At 39.1% G+C, this 22,347-nt stretch overlaps 2 long non-coding RNA genes across 2 annotated transcripts in view; both read left to right on the forward strand.

Annotated features, from left to right (window-relative positions):
- LOC140224549 (uncharacterized) overlaps nt 1-22,347 on the forward strand; it is a 74,001-nt gene that overhangs the window by 24,738 nt on the left and 26,916 nt on the right. The window lies entirely within an intron of this gene.
- On the forward strand, nt 18,173-20,202 carry LOC140224398 (uncharacterized). Its single transcript, XR_011899664.1, has 2 exons — nt 18,173-18,339; nt 19,330-20,202. It is a non-coding gene; the product is annotated as an uncharacterized lncRNA (long non-coding RNA).

The following is a 22,347-nucleotide window of genomic DNA, read 5'->3' on the forward strand; positions in this document are numbered from 1 at the left end:
GTACTAAAAAGCCCTACCCCCCCCTTTTTTTTTTTACACAACGATCCACGTTATCTTGTAGGGATCATAGAGAAATGTAGTCACAATGTTCCATTTTTGCAAGTACACTCTCGAAGACTTGTTCTTTCAAACTAATTAAATTTCGTGCGAAGATATGGGCTAGAATTAGCGCTATACACTTCTGAACTTTCAAATGCGACTTCCGCGGAACTACTTTTTTGAACACACGCCCTTGTTCCAAAGAACTCCTTAATTCAGGATATACTTTCTCGCGCAGGAAGTTTGAAAATGACGCAAAACTGGTCCGCTGCTGAATATGAAAGATTACACAAGTATGCACCGAAAAAAAAGTTAATGCTTTAATATAGCGAATTCTCATGTAATATTTAGCCCTGGGTCCAAGTATGACTTCCGTTTGTCCCTGTCTCTGCCATTTTCCAGGCGAATTGGGATTATTTAAAAATGAATTTTCCTAGGAAAAGATTTTCTGGAAATTAATGCATGATTGAGATAAACCGAAGTTATTCTTGAATTTTGGAGCCAAAGTTACATGGACACTTGCCAGACAAGTATCGCATATCGCATGTCCAAAAAATATGCCTCCCTTTTTCTGATAACGAGGTTTTCCGGTCAAAATGGCATTATCCACCCACGAATCCTATATAAAACTGATCCGTTGTTTTGAGTCCTGAAGGACAAAAAATCATTTTATTCAGATAGCTAATTTTGCTACTATATCTTTTTTTGTTTCTGACCCCGAATCGACTATTGTTTTTTCCACAACCCACTAATTTTCCGAAAGATCGAGTTTGGAACACACAAAAAAAAAAAAAAAAACCACCTTATTCAGATGCCAAAATACGCATGTGTATAAAAATTCGGATTTCGAAAATATTGGTCAATGGTATAAAAAAAAATACGGCCATTCTCTGATTTAGCAGCAAACATAGTTAAAGGAAGTTCCTCCATGAAGAACCTAGATCAAATAATTTTCATGAAATACATGTATCCTTTTGTATTTTTAGTTACTAGATCCAAAAATGACCTTATTCATCTCTATCAAACACCAGTTTCCTATTAAAATTAAACGTTCTTCGCATGTACGGACTGGCTCACATCTAAGAGCGTAGACCCTTGGCCGGTTAAGGGAGATGTAGTATGATATTTCCCGAGGGGATGCACCCCCCTTACGCGGTGGGGGATCCAGAAAAGTTTGGCAAATCATCACAATTTCACGCTATTTTCAGGATCAAAGGTGATTGATAGCACAGAGAACATTTTTAAAATTGAACGTGTTAAAGTAACTAACAGACTTGTGTATAACGAAAAAAAAAGAGAACAAATCACATGCTACTAGACGCACCGAAGCTCCGTTATTTCTAGACGCATCCAACCTCCCTTATTTCTAGAGAAACTGAGGCAGAGCTGATGACCTAAAATACTGATTTTAAACACTAAAAGTCTGAAAATGATGAACCCAAGAAACATGTCAGCTGGAAAGATCTTATTAGCCTCCTCGATCGGAAAATGAAACATGCAATCTAGTGAGTGCAAAGTGAAATTTTGAAGGAGAGAGAGAGGGAAAAAAGAGTGCTGAAACTAGCAAAGGTTAAGGTGTCCAGTAAGGCAAGTAAAAAAAGAGAGATAGGAACAAATCAATTAAATGCATCAGATATCTATAGCAGGAAGTCCCATTCAGCAATCATTTTGTTGGAAATAAGAATGTTTTCAGACGTGACGGAACAATTGGAGCCTAATTTTCTGCGACTGCATAACCAAATTTTATTGAAATTCACAGACTGAATGGCCTCGTTTGGATCCAATGTTGAATCCTGACTATTTGCGAGGGAGGTGCAGTCATTTTAATGATATTTTCATCAACCCTTAAATGCTGAAGCCGGGTCAAATTGACTCGAGCCTTACTAACAAAACCTGCCCTGCAGATTGGACGGGGCCGGTTCACGCGAGCTTTAGATGTTGGTCTGCAAATCATTCCAAAAAAGAATCGGACATGGACCTGAAAAAAAAATCGAGTATCAACACAGCCGAAGACATAGAGAGACCTATTTGGGCCTCTGTTTTAACTTTTCTCCCGAATCTCAGCGACACCGATTTGGCAGCATATAGCGGAGTGTTGCGAGTTCACGCCCCGGGTCATTGCGCCTTCAATTTTGCAGATGCAACACGGACATTCATCAAGCATGAATAGTCGTATCTCTGCGCCGTCGTCAACGCCCATCCTCTCCCTTGCTCCATTTCCATATTGTGTTGATTTCGTTTGTCTCATTTGTCGTGGTGCTTCAAAGGCTACGTGAGCAACACAGCCGAAGGTAGGAAAAACGTAATTCGGTCTCGCTATTTAACTTTTCTCTTGGATATGACTAACAGCATAGAGCAGAGCATTGCGAATTCACGCCTCACGACTCACGCCATCGCGCTTTTAATTTTTCATGTGCAATAAGGACAATGGACATCCATCTAGCACAAATAGTTGTATCGCATTTAGATACCTCATATTTTTTTAAATTTGATTTGAGTTAAATTTAAGGTTTCATCATAATTTTTGTTCTCCTCTTATTTTGCTATGCGTCACAGGGGCGCATACTCGGCGCGCCGTGGGAGCGTATTTGACAGTAGTGGCAGGTCGGCCTTAGGGTCTGTCCGGGCCTGGTTCTTCGAAACAGCCCTTGTTTAAGGAAAACTTTGGTTTTCCTAAAAGTGTTGGAGAGAAACTACCTGTAGTCCTAATTGAACTCAGCGCTTAATTGCATTGGGATTACCCATAAACTTCCTGACGTTTGGTCAGAGGATGAAAAAGGAGAAATCTCATTTGCACTCCTAAGTTATGCAAGACAGACAGCTTTGAGTCCATCTGCGTTTCATTTTTTACGATTCGGAAACGGTCTACTTATTCTAGCAATAGCTACAAAATATTTGGGAAAATTTATTTTCAACGCCTAATTTTGAATGTATTGTAATCATTGAATTTTTGTCTCATTTCCGATCTGCGAGGAGTAAAAACTTCGTCATGGCATCGCAAAGGTGTAAACTATTTGAACGGGGGACCTACATGTCATTTTGTAATACTATTTTATGAATCAAGAGTATTTTTCTTGTCCAATCTATAAGAGTCTGGACTTTGGATCCAACATACTTTTTTTCCACCCGAGGGAAAAAATTAAATAAGACTGAACATTTTGAAACCTTGCAACTGAGAGACATCGATTCCAAGTTTGCTACTCCGCTTTGCTGACAAGTGGGAAAAACAATGAATTAAATGGAAACATTCACCCATCAGCCATTTTGGGAGGAGAGATGGGTGAAAAGTTGATCTACTGGACTGAATGACACTATATTTCTACTCCAATTTGCTAACTATTATACTCCCTCTACTGGCAATTACTAGCTGTTTCTGAGTATCATCAATTTTGCTGGATATTTTTTTTTAATGCGGGGCAAAGGTAAAATTAATAATCTGTCAATGATATTACGATATTAACTTCCCGCAGAATTGCAGGAACATTTCATTCGGGATTCTTTCATTAAAATGGAGGAGAATGGGTGATAAAACGGTCATCAAAAAGCCTTATTTAAAAGCGGTCATTTCCAATCTCGCTCTGATCTTCGAAATACTTTCAGGGTCGATAGAGAATCACTTTCCAAGTTCAAAATACTGACGATTTTTGAAATCAAGCAATTACGGATAGCGGGGAAGGGGGGGGGGGCAAAGATAAATGTTCAAAGTCGCATATCTCGTGAACGGTTTGTCGTAAAGAGATGATCTTAGTCTCAAAATTTAGAGAAAACCACAAGCTTTCAGACAATGGTGACAAAATTGGGTCATTTTGAAAATGTCATCCATTCCTGTCACGTTGCCGTAGTTCAAATTTTCAATTTTTAGCTGGGGCGGTACCTTTATATGTCACACCTAGACAAAATCATTCGTCAAAAATGACAATATCAGGATAAATGATTAATATGCAATGGATACAGGATAATCAAAGTTTTCGATCATAAAAAAATCTATGTTTATCTTCAACGCTTCTCTGGGTAGAAATAAGAGAAAAAAAGAGTAATTGCTAATAAAAGCCTACTATTTGAGCTTTTTAAATTTAAGTCCATCCTAGAGAAATGATTTGAAAAAGAGTCACGATTTTTTAAGGTTGATGCAGCGAGCGTCAGCTGAGGCTAGTCCTGTAACATTCATGTGTCTCGATATTGTTCTTTTTTAATAATTTTCTTCGGAAATGAGCTAATGGGGTGTAAAAATGCATAACCTTGCAATTCGTAATCGCAATTTGGGGGCATTGGTGATCTTGGGACTCGGAACAAATTAGGTCCAAGTGTACCGCATCCACTTTGAAAAATCATATCTCTCCTCCAACTTGTTTCCCGAGGATGAACTTGTGCTTGTTTTAAAGCTTAAAAGGTCTACTTTCATCAGAAAATATTTTGATTACTTATTGTGCGATTCCTTCAATGTCTCAGCTGAAAATAAGAAAATTTGAGATACGGCAAGGCGGCAGCAATGGATGAAATTTTCAAAATTGACCAATTTTTTAAACATTGCCTGAAAGCTGGTGGTTTTCTCTACATTTTGAGACCAAGCTCATCTCTTTACAACAAACCATTAGCGAGATATGCGAGTTTACATTTTTTACTTTGACTCCCCCCCCCCTCCACCTCCCCCTTGATTGCCCGATTTAAAAAATCGTCATTGTTTTAGACTCGGGAGGTAATCCTCTATCAACTTTGAAAATATTTCGAAGATCAGGCTTGAAAGGTTGAAAATGACCGATTTGGAATAAGGTCCTTTTTTCCTTGCTCTAGTCACAAGAACAAGTAGAGGCAAGTGAGAATTGGATTCGATGCGCGATACGTCATTACGAATCTTTGTTTACATTCCAAAGAGCCAAAAACGTAAATTCTCACGGTGAATGAGTGAAAATGTCTGTGTGTGTTTCATGTGCGTCTGTGTTAGTGACTACGCACTCACAGAGGAACGCGTGCGTCTTCATGAGAGCGTTATCAGGCAACGCGCCGCGCCGCCGCGCCGTCGCTAAATAGTCACCAGAGACTCTGCGCAAAACTAAATTCGTCGATAGTACCTACAAATTTTATCCGTGTTTTTTTCCAAATTAACTATTAATCGTATTCAAAGTTTGGACCTCATTTGATTGGTCAATTTTCGATTTTTGTTTTGGGTGTTTTTGCACTAACTGATGCGATATCTCAGTTAATTGTCACAACCTAATTTTTTCCGGCTTAACGGCTATTTCGCTTTGACTCATATTAGACTTTATAATTCGATGAGCAAAATTACCGGACCTTTCAGATCGTGAAAGAAGTAAATCATTCATAAATGCGGATTCACTCTTCGATGGTCAATTGAGAGTTACATGCAACAATACGGCTTGCGAGTGAGAATGCAATTCATGTGCAGAGCGCAAATGGGCGATCCAAGACGCGGCTCCATAGCTCGCATTCGTGCAAACATTGTTTCAACTTTGCGGCTTGTCCACCATCACGTTTGCAATAAACGGAGCAGTGCTGCTTTTGCAATTTTGGTTTCTTTGCATTTGAATCAACTTCCATAACACCGTACACCACACCATCGGCGATAGAAAGTTGTTTTTATGCAGCTTTGCGGCTTGGTGGGGTGAACGTTTCAGTTTTAGCATTTCAAACAGAACCTGCACAATTGCTTCTTCTTATTTACAGTGGCGGTATAAGAGAGTTTGAAATAATAATTATTCAGGAGATGCTTCCGCCCATAATCTCCGGCAGACATGACCATGCGTAGAATTACGTTAAGGTTAATGAAAATGATATTTTCCTTAAAGGTTTACCCACATTTAGCTTTAAGTACTTCGAATGTGTTGTTTCAAAAATAAGTGCCTAGCACTTGTTCAAAAATCCGTTGCATTTCAGAGAATTTTTTCCTGGGTTCGAAGCCTACCTTAATTTTTTCTACTTTTTTTCTAATCGCCACATGGTTTACAAGGTCAAAAGTTGATTTTACCAAGGATGGAGCTCAAAAGTAGAGATTTCGTTTCATATGAATGGCTAAAGAACGATCCATCGGGAGATATTCTGCAGCATTACATAATTTTTGTTTTATTGTACACTTCAAATACCTTTGAGGAGGTAATCCTGCATTTCCATAGTTATAGTCTCATTCCTTCTCAGTCCTTACTTAACAACCAGCCCCAGGCAACCATCAAACTCGGGTCACCTCTCCAGAAATCGAACCTGGAAAAAAGGCGAATCCAGACACTTGGAACAGGGGGATTTGTAAGGGGGATCCGGGGGCACCTTCCGGAATTTTTTTGAAATTGTATAGCATCCATCATGCAGTTTCGCTCAAAGTCATGAATAATTGTCAAATATAAGCGTTCTTATTTCTTGCTTCCTGTTTTTCACTCCTTTTTTCTTGTGGAAGGGGGAGTGGGTTGGTGTTCGTTTCCTGCGCCCCCCTCCCTGGATCCACCTATGACCCGAAACCCCTGATTATAGAGTTAGCGTTACAGCCACTACAACATACATACATCATGCATAGATCATTCGCCAGTGCGTATGTTTAACTGGACTTGACTCAAGGTTAATTTGTGAGTAGTGACACCATCGAACTGCATATTTGCAAAGCTTTAAAGAAATGATAAAAGATGAATTGCAAAGCCGTAAAATGAATTTTCTGATGATTCATACTTTTTTGATGTTCTAATGGCTATCATCAAAATAACACAAACAGCGCTAAGCCATTGTTTCTACTACGATGTAAATTTAGGCCGCAACAGTGCCGGGCTCCGAATCTCATATTTCCAAAAGTCTAAAATAAACAAAATATTTTGTCCTTCGAAAGAAACACTATCGATGTTCCACTCACTGAAAAAAAAAGTTCGGTGGTGTGTATCAAAGTTCGGTGTTGCATATCATCCCAACTAATTTGGTTTGTGAAACCGAACTTGTGCGGTAAAGTGAATTGACAATCTAAGTTTGGTCATATTATATGCCAAACGTTCGGTTACACGAAACCGAAAGTTCAGCTTGACAACCCAAATATTTAGGATGATATAGAATACCGAACGTTCGGTTCACATGGCCGATTTTTTTTTTCAGTATACCGGGAGTACCTATAGGTGCATAGGATCATCATCTTCCAAGATTACCCCTTTGGCAGAAAGCACTAACAAAACAAAGAGACAATTCTAAATAAACAAGAGAGCCCTGCGGTGTATGAACCTGTCTTTGATGTATTCCGGTGGCCGCACGCAATAGGCCCTGGGCTACTGGAGTGGGGGGGGGGGGGGGGGCAAGTGTAGACACCCCAAGTAATTTATGCGATAAAAAAGCAGTTCTCTTTTCGACCCGCGACTTTGGCGCACTTGCTGACGACTGATACCTCCTGGGCTATTGGAGGGCATGTTGCAAGAGTCTGGTCGCAGGGTACGAGGAAGATTCTAGAAATCAATTTTGTAAGATATCTTCGGCGTGGTGGTGGCTGGTGGCTGCCCGGCATCGTGTACGTTCATTCATTTCGTCACCGCAAGGCTGCGCCACTACCGCTCCGCACCCGCCAGCGTCTGCGTTCCCCGCTGCATTTTATGGGCTTAAACTTGCAAACCCACCGCACCGCCGATGCAATGCAGCGATGACAATTTCTCCACCGAAACTCCCCTATTTTAATTGCGTTTTAATTACGGAATCTAGGAACAGGCAACATAGCTGGAATGCATTCGTCCAAAGCACATTCGAAAATGGGTCTACTTCTGCTTGCACGTCGCGTAGACTATCGCCGCTGGCTAAAGTTGCCAACTTTCGTTCAAAAATGTTTTTCGTTTTATTCATGCCATAAGTTTTTCGTCATTGATCGATATTTGACAACGTCACGCAAGACCAGTTCGCAGTCTCTTTGTTCCAGAGTGGGAGCTTTAACGCGACATAAATGGACCATCCACACACTCGATTCTTCTATCTTTTAGTTTCATCCATTATTTTTACTCTTTTGCTGTCATGTACTCTATCTTTCTTGTCGCTTTTCTTTTCGCATCTTACTATGTTCAGAAAATTGATAAAGAATACACCATAGACGGCGGTGTATATCAGTGAGAAGGGGCAACAAAGTGTTGAGCAAGGGGATCAGTAATTCCCAGGACTGAAAACCTAACTGTCCAAACTTTCAAATCTAAACCAGATCTTTGCTATTGAGGCTCCTTACAATCAGTTTTTTTCATGGGCGGAACTAGGAAATTTCTGTGGGGGGGGGGGGGGGCACAGAAGGATATAGAACTTGGGCTCGGGGTCTGGGGGGACTCCCCCAGCTGCAGAGAGCTCTTGTTTCGTATCAATAGAAAAAGGACGTGCGGCAAGAGGTCAGAGTCAAGACCAGATGTCTCATATCGCCTTCAATTTTGATGATACCTCACTCACATCCTTAAAGCACGAATAGTGGTATGAAAGATCCGTGGCAGTTCAATAGCTTTGTTCTGTTGTCATCTCTTGAGTTTTCGCATCGCAACGGTTTTCTTGCAAGTATCTCGGTTCGATAGTATTCGTGCGTTAAATTGTGAAAAACTAAGATAAATTTTGCACAAATGTCACAGATAGTCGCCTGTGTAGTTTTGATAGAAAAAGTCGTTCTTAAGCGCAGCACAAAGTCGAAGTCAAGAGGAGATGTTCCATTTCGCCCTCAATTCTGAAGTTACTTTACTCACATCCATAAAGCACGATTGGTGGTATCAAAGAGCCGTGTGAATCCGAGAACTTTGTTCTGTTGTCATATCTTGATCTTTCACACCTCAACAATATTTTTTAAGCGGGCGGGTTTAAAGCAGCATACAACTGCCATTTTAACATTTAATCGTATTTGGAACTACAAATCTGAAGGAATAATCTAAATTCAAGTCTGTTAGAATAGCATTATTACCAATAATTCATTGGTTGAGTCGAATTTTATTTTTAATTGATATCTGCGTTCCTCCCCTCTACCTCATTATTTCCGGTACACTGAAAAAAAAACTCCGGCCGTGGGAGCCGCAATTACGGGCTATATATAGACAAACCGTCCGTTCCTGACTCAAAGGCCGAAAATTCCGGCTGCTGGAGGCGCAGCCTCGATTGCTCCGGGTTCAGAGGCCGAAACTATGGCTCCAGCAGCCGGAATTTTCGGCCTTTGAGCCCGGAACGGACGGTATGTCTATATGGCCCATAATTGCGGCTCCCACGGCCGGAGTTTTGTTTTTCAGTGTAAAAATACAAAATTCCGTCGGAATGAATGGCTCGTTTTGTGAGGCAGCAATGTGGAGGGATTTTCCCAAGTAATTTTTCAAGGACCAAATTACAGTAGAACCTTCAACGTCGGACACTAAACGCGTGTTTTCTCGTAAAGTTTTCAAAGTTTCCTTAATGTGACGTGAATAGTTTACAAGGTGTAATTCACACTGTAACAGAACCTCGTATCTCTCGACCGTCTTTTGTTATTTTCGTGGACAACGGCCTGCTCTCGGACAAAAACAACTCGTGTCTGTTAGTCTTCCTCTCAACTGGACTTGAGCCCTCGTATCTCTGTCCCTCTCTCGTTCATATTTACGTGATTGAACGCGCTCTGAGACGCGAGGAGCAATTCAGAAAAGGTTAGAAAAAATTGTGAAAGGATTAAATTGGACGCGTTAATGCTGGACTTGTCGTTAAGCGGCGAGTATTAGCTCAAAGCCCGAGGTGGTTTTACGTCACACTTCTCAAGTCTGTATGCAGGCTCATTATACCACTAATTTGGATCAGAGCCGCACTCCGGCTCCGCAAGGCGCAAGTCCCTCCGTCTCGCCTAGAGAAGAAATCATCACCGTCCTTATCCTTCGTCCATTCATCAATTCTTAGGTCCGATTTTACAAATCTGAACCAGATGCGGATCCTGCAATTTGGCAACATCGGATTTCCTCCATTTAAACCTATGCTAAATAATCGATTCCTATCGGAGCGCCTGGTCCCTCCAAGGATCCATACATTTCCATAGGTGAGGTTCCAATGGAGATTGTTGTTGACAATTTGCTAAATCTGCCAATGATTTGAACCACTCTTGTAGTATTGCTAAATTTTCGGGATGAAGTTTTCAGAATTGGACGGTTTATTTGGAAAAATGCGTAAGCGCCAAAAGTCAAATTTCGAGAATACATGATAATACTTTCTTCACTAAAACAAATGTAAAAAAAGACGTTAAAAAAGCAATTTTGGTGGAATCTCTCTGTAATAAGATGAGTCCACCCTCAAAGAAGGATTTTCAATCAAAAACACAATTTTTTAAAATTTGGCGGTTACGCACTGAAAAAAAAACGCCGGCCATGGAAACCGTGCTTACGGGCTATATAGAAGTACTGCCCGCGTTCCGGGTTCAGAGGCCAAAATTTCCGGGCGTAGCACCCGGAGCAATCTGATCTGAAGCTTCAGCACTCGGAACTTCCAGCCTCTGAGCCCGGAACGGATGGTATGTCAGTATAGCCCGTAACTCTTTTTTTCAGTGCGCCCTTACTCAAAAAACCATTTCTATTTAAACTGTGCCTCGGTCAAATGCATTGTTAGGTCTATTCAGTACCTCCTATGAAATTGTCTAACAATTTGAAGATAATAGTTTGCTGATACAAAAATGTATTGCACTTTACAAATTCAACCGGGTGTTTCTGAGATAGGTACCTACCTTTGAAAACCAATATGCGGCTTAGTAAAAACCTTTCATAAAAACCCTTTATACCTTTTATACCTTATGACTTTTGGCGCTTACCCTTTATACCTTAGGGGAACACCCTCTTATAAAACTCAGAAAGGAAAGTGTCGCGAAAGTTGACGCATACGATATGCTGTTCCTCGTATATTTTTATTTATTTATTTTTAAATTTAATTTATCAGGGCATTGGATTTTATTTTTTGTCTGTGTCCGTTCAGTCAATTTTACCGGGGTATCTATGCTAAGTTATACAATGGAGTTGAATTGGAAAAAAATTATTGAAAACAAATTAATACAGTGTCACGGTAACTCCAACCTTCAGCTTAAAATATCTTGTCTTTATCACCCTGTGATACTTTCGTGAATGTGTTCACGGTGAATTTTCGTTGTCATGACCATTTTTTCTCCCCGCATGCGATGCACCTGATAAAATGCCGGTGGCAAGGCGAGAATTAGTAAACCTCTGATGTAAGCCACAAACAAACTCTATGATCTTAACTGGCCGCGGGGAATGGGGCTATGGGAACTAGAACATTAGCGCGGATTTAAAGTTCGGTAATAGTATAAACACGAATTGAGCGCGTAATATTATCGCGTCATATCTTCCTGCTGCGTTGTGTGTCAGTGAAAGTAGTCCCACCGAACGGTGCCTTCCAAACGTAGTGCCACTGCCAGGAAGAAAAATCTATTACACTGTGCCGTTGGTTTCAAGGTAGATCCCACTGACCTCCTTGGCCTAGTCGTTATGAGTCTCATTTGTGCCCGTGAGTTATTTTTATCAAGGAGGGTCGAGAGGAGGGAGATACAGCCTTTTGAATGAGCCACTCTTTTTTACTGCTCTTTAATCGTCACTTGTTAAGCAATTTTTTCGGCGGGGATTTTACAAGAGGTGTTAAACGCCGTCGTGGATGCGGAAGGGGTCCTCTGCGTCATGAGGTAACGCACAAATGTGACAAAGTAGTAATTACGACTTCAATGATGTAAACTTTACGCATACAATTTGTCCTGTTTTGGGAAACATCTTGTTTGCAGTCTCGCATAAAAACGACTGACAAAAAGTGCATTACATTGTTTGCAGCCTGTCCGGCTCGAATACTCCGTACTAGTTTTTTTCACTCTCTCTCTCTCTCTCTCTCTCTCTCTTTCTCCTCTTTAGCTCGAGGATAATTTTTTCGTCCCTCTCAGACGCACTTCAGTGATTGTTTCACAATTTCTCATTCTGTCGAGGATGAATAAGGAATCAGAAAAAAAAGAAAAATAATGGAGAAAAATAAAAATAAAAATCAGAATAAGACTTAGGAAGAATAAATAATGATTAAAGGAAGGAGAAGTCGAAGAAGAAGAGGGCAAAATAGAAGAAACGTAAGAAGAACAAGAACAAGAACAAGAAAAAATTAAAAGAAATAGTTGCATAGTATTCGTTCATTTTAAGCAATGCCTTATAGCAACTATGCCCATCAATACATCTGTAGTTAGGTTGCAGGATTTGTCACAAAAAAAATTTAAAAAAAAAAAAAAAAAAAAAAAAAAAAAATTGGAATGTTGTACTTAAAAACGGGGACGTACAATTAAGGGGATTGGAAGAAAAATAGACTAAACTAGGTTATAGGACATTTCGTCAACGATTTTTTGTCCGAACACTTGTTTTTTCTTCTTGACGGCATACTCAAGAATATTTCTGCCTAAATCGAATCACATTTTTCTCTCATAAAATTCAAAAATTATGCTAAACGTTATTAAATACGGATGATAGGACTAAATGAGTTTTCTAGATTACCGCTCTCTTTTTGTAACGCAGTCTCTTGATTTATTTTGCAAGGAAAGCTCTGTGTCCTTAAAGGAAGCTTGTTATTCTTGATACGTTGGAGCGTCTTAAATTTCGTATGATACTGTGCGACACCTATGTCACGAAATAGTTGCTTGAAACGCCGTAGCACTCCGCGGCGCGGCGAGCGACCAGCGTGACACGCGCATAGGCGCCTACAAACCTAACAGGGATACTTCACGCATTGCGCAACACGTGAAGTATCCCGTTAGGTTTGTAGGCGCCAGTGCGCATTTTGCTCTGTGTTAGGCTCTAGTATTTAAACTCGCGGAGTCAGCGTTTTTCAACTCGTGATTTTGAAATGTTTGCACGCTCTGCACGGATCAGTCTCATTTAAATTGATGAAAAAACATATGTATTAAAGGAAAATACAACGTGTGTTTTGAAAATATTAAGGTGGTTCCGTGTGTAATTTAATGATTTCCAAAGCTTTTTAATTTTTCTTTTACATTTTGTGATTTTACTGTGCTGCAGCGTGGTGTATTCGCAACCAAACGCTCAAAATTGGACGTGTTTGACTGAATAAGATCGATTTAAAAGTGGGTTAAAACCAAAGATTGCGCCCTCCTTGGTTTTTTCTCTCTCTTTTTCATTTTTGTATAGTTCCTTTCAATACAAGTACGGCTCATTGAGATTTATATCGATGCCATCGCTTGGAAAAGGTTTTACAAATATTAGCCACGTTTCAAAAATATAATGTTTTTAAAATGAAGTAATATTATAATTTAATAAAAGGTATATAATACGGTATATTTTAAACCGACAATTTTATAAATAGAAATAAAACCAAATATTCACCAATGAAAATTTGAAAGATGAATCAAAAGAAGAAAGTTTAACATTTCATTTAAAAAATGAGTTACCATAAGAAAACCTTCTTCTCTCTCAATTTTCTAATTCGATAATGTCAATATAATTTTACAATCGAAAACACAGGAAAATGTGGAAACAAGGCGAAAATACAAAGGCAGGACGTTTCGGTACCCTACGGCACCATTATCAACTGCTAAAATAGAATTAAAAGTAAAAAGTAAAAAAGAAATTAAAATAAAAACCAGCAACGGCGTTACATGGTGAAATTGGTATTGAAAAAAGGCATTGTATTTTGTTTTTTAGCCTTGTTTCCGCATTTTCCTGTGTTTTCGATTGTCGTTTCCGTTTCGGGCTGCTTTTACATTCTCTTTGTTTTCCACTATGAGTTTACGTACGGACTGAAATATAACCTTTGGACCAAGTCACTGTTTCTTATTTTGCGCGTGGACGTAAATTACTGGACTAAACAGGTGCCCGGACAAAAAGTCGTTGACAGAATGTCGTGAAACCCTAAACTAGAATAGTAAAAGGATACTTTTTATAGTGAGAAAAATGTTATCACTGGATCTCCAGCGTGTGACGGTAGGCGATGTGGGAGGGGGGGGGGGGTTAGATTTTGAGTTCAGTGGAGAGCATGGATTCGAAATTTTTACAGGAAGAAGAACAAGAAAAAAAGAAGAATATTTTTTAAAAAAACATAATTAATTTGTGACTTTGGTTTGTCAAAGCTATTTTCTACTATTATTATTTTTCATCATTTTTATGCGCACAAATGAGGCATCATGTTTATTTTGACGTCTGGTTTTTTTCTTTTTTTTTCTAAATGCCTTTGATAGAGTGTCAAAATTGGAAATTAGAACAACCGTAAACGCGTTCATCTGATTGAAGATGATAGAACGGAGGAACGAGTATCTGACCAATGTGACAAACAGCAAATTTATGTATGGCCTAGACGTTGCATGATGCATCTTATGGATGCAGCATCAACTGCAAACACAAGTGTGCGAAGAAAATGATAGACTAATCATACAATTTGTCGGCTAGTCCAGCAACCACGGACAACGGCTTGACACAGTTTTTTTTCTCTGATCAGAGCGTTAATGAGTCTCGTCTTTCCGTTCAGATTACGAGACTCTTCGTGTTATAATTAGAGAGATAATGGAGTGCTCTCATAGAATGTCATCATCGTACCTATGTTATTGTCACCGTGTTTCGGCATTTGGTTATAAAAAGTTTTACCACCATAAATAATTCTGAACTGAATGAAATGATATACTACTCCGAGAGGATTTTAGCAGAAACATACATTTATTTCTTGAATTTCCAAGATTTTCGAAGACCAAAAATGTTACAAAATTACTTCACACAATATTCGTGCGATGGTATCAAATATAATATTAAAAAAACAAGAAGAAAAATGTAACATATGATCGTTAAGTCGGAAGTGTGTTTGTGATAGAGCACGTTTATTGGGAGATAATCACGCCATTTTGATTACATTTTGCAATGAAGAACTATAACTTCTGGCTCATACATAAAAATACCTAACTACAGAATGAAACTAACTGCATGTTATCTTTCTCCGAATAAAGGTACATTCTAAATTGTGTGAGGCATTTACGTTTAGTCTAACCGCTGATTTGAAGGCGCGTGAAAAGACGGTTCTGTTCCGAGGTAAACTATCCTCTAGTATCCAGGCAATGTGTGAAAATTTCACTTTTGGGTACATTCGGTGTCTCTGATAGACATCAACGTCCATCTCATTTTCCCCTCGACCGTTTATCAACGGATTAAGTCGTCTCCTCATATCAAGAGCTATTCTCATGCATTGCCAATAGGTGCTCAGGACAGGTTCCCCAAAGGTGAGGGCTGTAGAGTTATGCGCTGGTTAGAAAGGGTTGGAAAATACATGAATAGCCATAGAAAAGATACCGAAGAAGAGGATATTTTCCTTTCCTTGGTTTTGTTTTCGTTGGCTTTATTCGGATCAAAATTTTACCACTTGGCCGCACTACAAGATATAGCGAGAAATAACAACAGTTCTTGTTCCCATCAATGTCATAACTATCCTTAATATAATGTTAGAATTTGCACAAACAGCTATATATCCATTTTTGCGGTACCTGCGATTTAGCAGATGACTTGAAATATTTTAAAAAAGTATTTATAGTCGTTATTTGTCGAGAATAATGAGTTATGGGTGAGTCGACATTATTTTATGAAACGGTCTTGTACTCCCTCTACCTCAGCAGATGTAGAATGACCCTGTCAGCAAATGGAACACTAACAGTCTCAGGTACGGCACAATAATTGGCCATTATACATTTATATTTATCATCCCAATATCATTGCATCCCAGTCATGTTTGCAAAGCAAACTGTCTCCAGAGGGTTCTCTAAACGTTTAATCCTACATTATTGACTGTCTCTGTCTCTGCCGCGCACCTTAAACATTCATAGCTTAAATTTTTTGATTTCCTCAAAAACAGTTACAAAATTAGGGAGAAATTAACTAAGCTTAGCAATCGGACAAGCTATTGGATTAAGCTGAGCCTAAATATGTTGTATTACCAAAAATACAGTTAGAAGCAGATACATGTAAAGAAAAAAAGTAGAAAATTACCAATTACAGAAAGAAATGCTCATGCCGCGGACTAGCTTAAAGTACAGAAGATTCGAAAATCACAAGTTGGTAATCATAAACTGAGTAGAATTATCTGGTCAAGGAATGACGTTGTTTTTTTATTCTATTGATGAAATCTCATTCATGGTCTGGATTATTGAAAATACAATTGAAGAATATGTAATTACTACTTAAGTTGTTTTCCAGTAACGATGCTATGCAACAAGGAATTTTCAGTCCGCTATCGCTATCGGGCACTGCTGTTTGGTGGGTGGTTTTAATCCTGAATCGATCGACTTGATCACCTTCTCGATTGGAAATCACTTCCGCCACGATTACGAAATATCGGAAAAATTTTGAAGCTGATGCTCAAAAATCAATATCTGTCATCAACAATGAACTATAAATATTTAAGACATTCCGTATTCATGAATTTGACGTGCGTGCGAAGTCATCCTTCCCGAGCAATCTTCCCCTCTAGCGAAAACCGGTTTCATGAAGGTGCTGTAACCAACTGCACGTAAATCCTCTGTTTTTAAGCACGGATACAATTTCGTGCATCTTTGAAAATCAAATTTTAGTCGGCTTGCCCATTACAGAAAAATGCTGATTTTTTTTGCAAAAGGAAGAAAATTTCCTCTTAATTTTAAGATATAAAGGGTATAAAGGTAGGTTTTTTAATGACTGAGAAACGGGAAGCTTGAGAATGAGAGCTAGTAAAAAAAGAACACAAGCGGTAAGTTTTTTTGAAGATGGATGACAGTTAGGTTTCAAAGTTAGGGAAGTACAGTTGCTTTAATTTTACATAATTTTAGATAATTTCAACAAGTCGTCGCCCGGCTGACATAAGGGCAAAACTGCACGGCGAAATGAGCCGTGAAAATGATTGAACCGTATGGACGATGGGATTCATAGCGAACTGTAGTTACGCCCTTTTGCCAGCCAAAATACGAAGTGATGCATTAAATTAAAGAGGCAGAGGAGTATTTTTTTTGAAAAAAATGATATAATAGCACCAATAAATAGTGATCTCTAAGCCGCATCGAAAACGATTGATAGATTTCGCAAAAATTGACTTTTGGGGGTCTAAGTAGGAATTTACCCCCTCAAATTTTCAAATTTTCAAAAACTGAATAAAAGTGACAAAAAGATTCAATCCAAAGCCTTCTATGACGTAGTGGTCGTAGTGCTTGCTCTATGATCGAGAGGTCCCGGGTTCGATTCCCGGCCGGGTGATCCGAGGTCTCAAAGAACGGTTACCTGGGGCTGGCTTGATTAAGGACTAAGGGGGATTGAGACTTGAGGGACTGTAAACGTGAGATTATTTCATCAAGGATATTTGAAGTAAAAAAAAAATGAAGAAATGAGAATATCATAATATTGACTTTTTCTGAATTGACTGTGTGCCCCCAAATAATTTCTTGAGTTACGCCATTACCACACCACGTCATCGTTTCTTGTAAGAGGATTGAGTCTGTATAAGTAATGAAGGATTTGCATACTTGCGGCCTACAAACTACTTGTCTTCTAAGTAACCGAAAATATTTTAGCAGCAATATTCTATCATACGTAAATTAAAGCCAAAAACGGGCCTTTTATATATGTTCAAGTCCTAACATCAAGGATAAAGGTCACACGACTGATCAGACAGCAATACCTTCAAAAACAATTCGGCGTTTATTCATTATTTATGGCAATACCTACGTCGATCAATAAATATTTGTTTCTCTGCATGCCTACGGCCTCAGCAGATGAGCTTGCAGAACTCCGGAAGGGTCCACGACCCAAGGTTTTCGGCTTAGACCGGATTCATCTGCCTCATCGATGATTTTTTTTCAGAAGTCGAAGAACAAATTTTTACACCGTAGCTGGGCCCCTCGTGCTATTGATTTTTCCCTTGTAAAATCTAAAATAAAAATTTTAAGAAAAGTCATCGCAATAAACGCTGTATTGAATCAATAAAACATTGCATACATTTGATCGTTTGATTCGTTGATCCGACACAAATTTTGAGCTGTATGTGAGACTAAAGAAAGTTTTAGGATTTTTTTTTCCTGGTGATGAAATGATAAATTATAGTGTTTCTCTAACAAGAAAAACCTGATAAAACCTAGATAAATAGTAGAGAAAATATGAAAATCAGATACGCGACCGATTATACGAGAAATGAGACGCCCATCGCTAAAGTTGTCCTCGGGCAACTTTAGATCGGCTGAGTTGATTTTGGAAAAGGTGTTGAAATTGGATTTTGAGGTTGTGTATAGTGTCCCCATCACTAAGCCAAGAGCGGTGCAGTGTATTTTGTTGTCAACGCAAGGTTGGAATTTGCATCGGAAGCTGGCAATTTTGTGTCCTGAACCAGGTAGATGAGAATTTTAATCATCTGTGTCGTAAAATTCATTTTTTAAACGGTAACCACTAGGTTTGTATGAAATGTTTGGCCTTTTTTTTGTCCCGACATGATGTTAGAACAGTCCTCTGCCCTGCTTTGCCTCTAATAACCCAATTTTGAGTTGCTGTTGCAAACAATGGTCTCTTTTCCCTCGAAGAAACATAAGAATGAAAATAGTCGGAAGTTTTCCGCAATTTTCGGCAAAACGCCGATGAGGGGATTTGACCCTAGAGATTGTAGCGTAGGATCAAAACAAATTGGAGCAGTCAAACGAATACTTTGAACTCGGATTAATTTTTCGAGCTTACAGACTTAACATCGATTTTGAGCATGTTGTTGTTTCACGTTTGCAGATGGTTTTCGATCAATCCAAACAAATGTAGTTAAATTGCGCTCCACGGTCGTCCTCATAGGTGCGCTCGAAAATTAATCGTAAAAATACGCGTTGCAATTTAAAATCATGAAATTTTGTCGTGAGAAGACTCACCCATTAGTGGGTCCAGCAAATTGGCAGCATTAATTTTTCTCCATTTAAACCCATGGAAATGTATCAATTCTTGTAGGGGCAAGGTGCTTTTACAAGAATCGATTAAACATAGGTTTAAATGGAGGAAATCCGGTGTTGCCAAATATCTGGATCCGCCTGTGGACTCACCGGAAACAAAGCTTCCGCTATATTGCCAATACGGATGCTGCCCTTTAAACCGAGCAATTTTGCTAGCGCTAGTGCTGATGCTGGTGGATCATACTCAAATTCCTCTCGTGTAAACCTTCAATAATGATTTGATCGTAAATTTTAATCTGTGACAGCTTAAGCCATGAGCGTACAACCTGCAGCTCGTCTACGAAATAGCTGGCATGAATCTATTCGGACAAGGTCTATGAGACACTTTCATGGGTCCACTCCTCGTTCCAGTTAACCGAGTGAACATATTTTGTCATTTTTTTTTCTTCCGACAGATGGATACGAGGAATAATTCCGCTGACGCCAAATCCACCTTCAAGGTTTTGGGCAAAGCCGCACTTGGGTCTGTTTACGCGCCGCACGCTGATTTTCCCAGAGTTCATAGCTAGTTAAACGAGGCGAGGGCAGCTTCACAAAAGATGTCCAAGGCAAAAAAGTTGCGTGACGCATAGAAGCTCGACTCCATTGAGGATACACCTTACGCGACACCGTGGCAAAATCGCCGTAAATAAGGTGTAACGTAACGATGCGACGATGAAACAACGACAAAAACTCTTCTTAGAACACCATCTCCGATATTCTCCTCTTACTTTTCCTCTTTTTTACCAACTTTTCCACGGCAGGTTTTACGCTATTCGCGCGTCACCGACAGTGAGCTTGAAATATTGCCGCCGAAGATCATTATTTTTTTCGCTAGTTTTTACGTCACTCTGTAGCCACGTCAAACAGATCTCCCAAAAAAACGCTAAGGAGATACTAGCAGTCATGTAGTCAAGCAGTCTCTTCCTTAATTGAGAATGTTTTTATAGCCTTCCAAGTGGAAGGAGCAAGCGCCAAAATTTGTAGCGGCTATATTTGTAGCGGTGGTAGAATATGTGTATGTACATATAGTATCGATTTTGTAAAATTTTCAATCGGGGGTATGTTTTGAAGAGAATGTACAGGTAATCATCGCATTATCCTTCCACAAAGCTTTGAGAGTTATTATACTCTTGGTTAAAATACCTGCAAATGCACTACACTAAAGAGGAAGGAACCAGGACAAATTTCTCGTAAAAAACGGGTTACGGATAATTTTGAACCAAGCCGCAAAGTTTGCTCCCTCAAAAATTCAAAGTCAAATTATAGTATTTTAAATGCGAAAATAAGTATCGAATTTTATTTCTGATATTAGGCTTCCTGCTGGACGAATAAACACTTATTTTCCCGGTTCAAGCTTGTAATATGATTTACAATTAGTATCTTGCTCCTGACAAACTTGATCATTATATTGTGTGGTAAGTTATGATCTATGGATGCAAACCTCTAAGTTGATTGCGGTATCAAAAAAGGTTTGATGCAGCTCCTGCATCTTCATTTTAGATATCATGATAATGGTGAGCACTTATCAAAGTGCCTCTGATTCTTAGGGTTCACCATGGGAACATGCTCGTCGCAAGATAGTAGAGGCACATGCTACTACTATGAGTACAAGGAAACGCAAAGTGCCTTCAATTTTTGCCATGCAACACGCACAGTCATCCAGCACGAATAGTTGCATTCAAAACTTCCATTTCACGCGTTTAATCGTTGTTTCTCGCTCGAAGAAACGTACGTAGTCCGTGCAGTTTCAGTCCAGACACGAAGTTTATATTTTTTCAAGAGAGAACCATCGTACACATTTTCTTAAAAGTTTTAGAGTATTTTTTTCAATTGTAAAGGAAAATCAGCGACAATTCCGTGGAAACTCATTCGAAAATCCTCCTATAGAAACAAACCTTTCGTAAAAAAACTAAGCCAACACAGGCAAACTTCCTCATGCTGAGGGCGAATAAATGAGACATATTCTCAAATTTCTCAGATAGTGGGATGTATTTACTTATTTGGAACATCCCGTCGCACGGTGGATCGAGTCAATAGGAGGTCGGACAAAATTTGGAAACTTTAAACGCTTATAACTCCGTTTATACAAGAATTTGAAGTTACCATTGGTTTCCTAGTGAAATTTTCTACTACGTGCACCCCTTGAAATTTAAAATGGGACAAAATAAACATCAAAATTTGCAATTTCAGCCAAAATTTTCATGTCCGACCGCTTTAATTGACTCGATCCACTGTGCGTCGTTAGAATCAGGGGAAATCTCCGAGTTTCCATCAAAGATAGATTTATCGACTAAGACATTTGATAAAATGCCTATCTGGACCGTTAGCCTGGCACACTGACACAGACCCATTTTAAAAGCGTTAAGTTATCGGTGGGTACATTTTGCAACGCTGGAATTCATCGGAGGTGTAGGAATGATGGTTGCGATGTGTTGCAAGGAAATTGAAGACCACCATCAGGGGCATCGGCATGTGCACCAACGATGCCTCTTTCTGTTCGATCGCGCTAAGCAAAACAGGAATATCTCCAGTGCAATCCCTAATGCACATTTGCCCTTTTTTCTAACTATGGTAATGTTGGATAAAAATCGAAAACCAAGCTGTGGATTTTCAACGTGTTGGACGGATCCAAGATAAATCAATACCAAAAGATGCGTTCAACTGATTGTCCCGAGCTTCTCGCGGTCTGCTGGGCACATTTCAGAAATCTCTGCGTTGCTTGCCGCGCCACGGAAGAATGCCGTATGAGCCTTTAGATGTTGCTACATTTCATTTCCAAAAATAAAAATTTTCAGAAAAATGTGCAAAAATTTCATTCATATTTTTCAGAGAATTTTATTCACATTTTAATCAGATGTTTGTGAATTTTTTTGCGAGGTATACTTAGCTCTCCTCATAACTGAATGTCTATATTCGGGAAAATTTTGTCAAAATTCAAATTTTCATACGGCGTTTTACAATGGTGCGCCATAACAGTGGTGTTTTCGCCATGAGGAGGTAATTTTTCATAGTGGTAAAATTATCACTTACTGTTGAAAATACTACTTTTATTGGTTTTGACGACTGATAATGGTAAGTTCGTATGGATTTCTACCAAGACATTAATTTTACTTACAGTAGTTTTCTTTGTAGAGAGTGGAACACAAAAGCCACCGTCTTGATTAATATGCTAAACAGAAGATACCTCTCCTCCCAGAGGGTGCGTAAGTTTATTTGGCTTGAATTTTAAAGAGTTCGAAGAAAATCACTTTGACGAATAATACATTGTACGAGTAATACATTGAAACTAATGAAATGGAAGGGAATTCATCGTGAAAGGTAAACAATTGGAAAGAACTGATCTTTTTTTGCCGTGATTCCACAATTAGTTTCGATCCCTTTGACCACATTGCATCAGACTCTCGTATCCCTATACTTAACATCTTCATCCA

The sequence above is a fragment of the Bemisia tabaci genome, chromosome 4 (genome assembly GCF_918797505.1).
Source record: "Bemisia tabaci chromosome 4, PGI_BMITA_v3".
Taxonomy (NCBI): Eukaryota; Metazoa; Arthropoda; class Insecta; order Hemiptera; family Aleyrodidae; genus Bemisia; species Bemisia tabaci.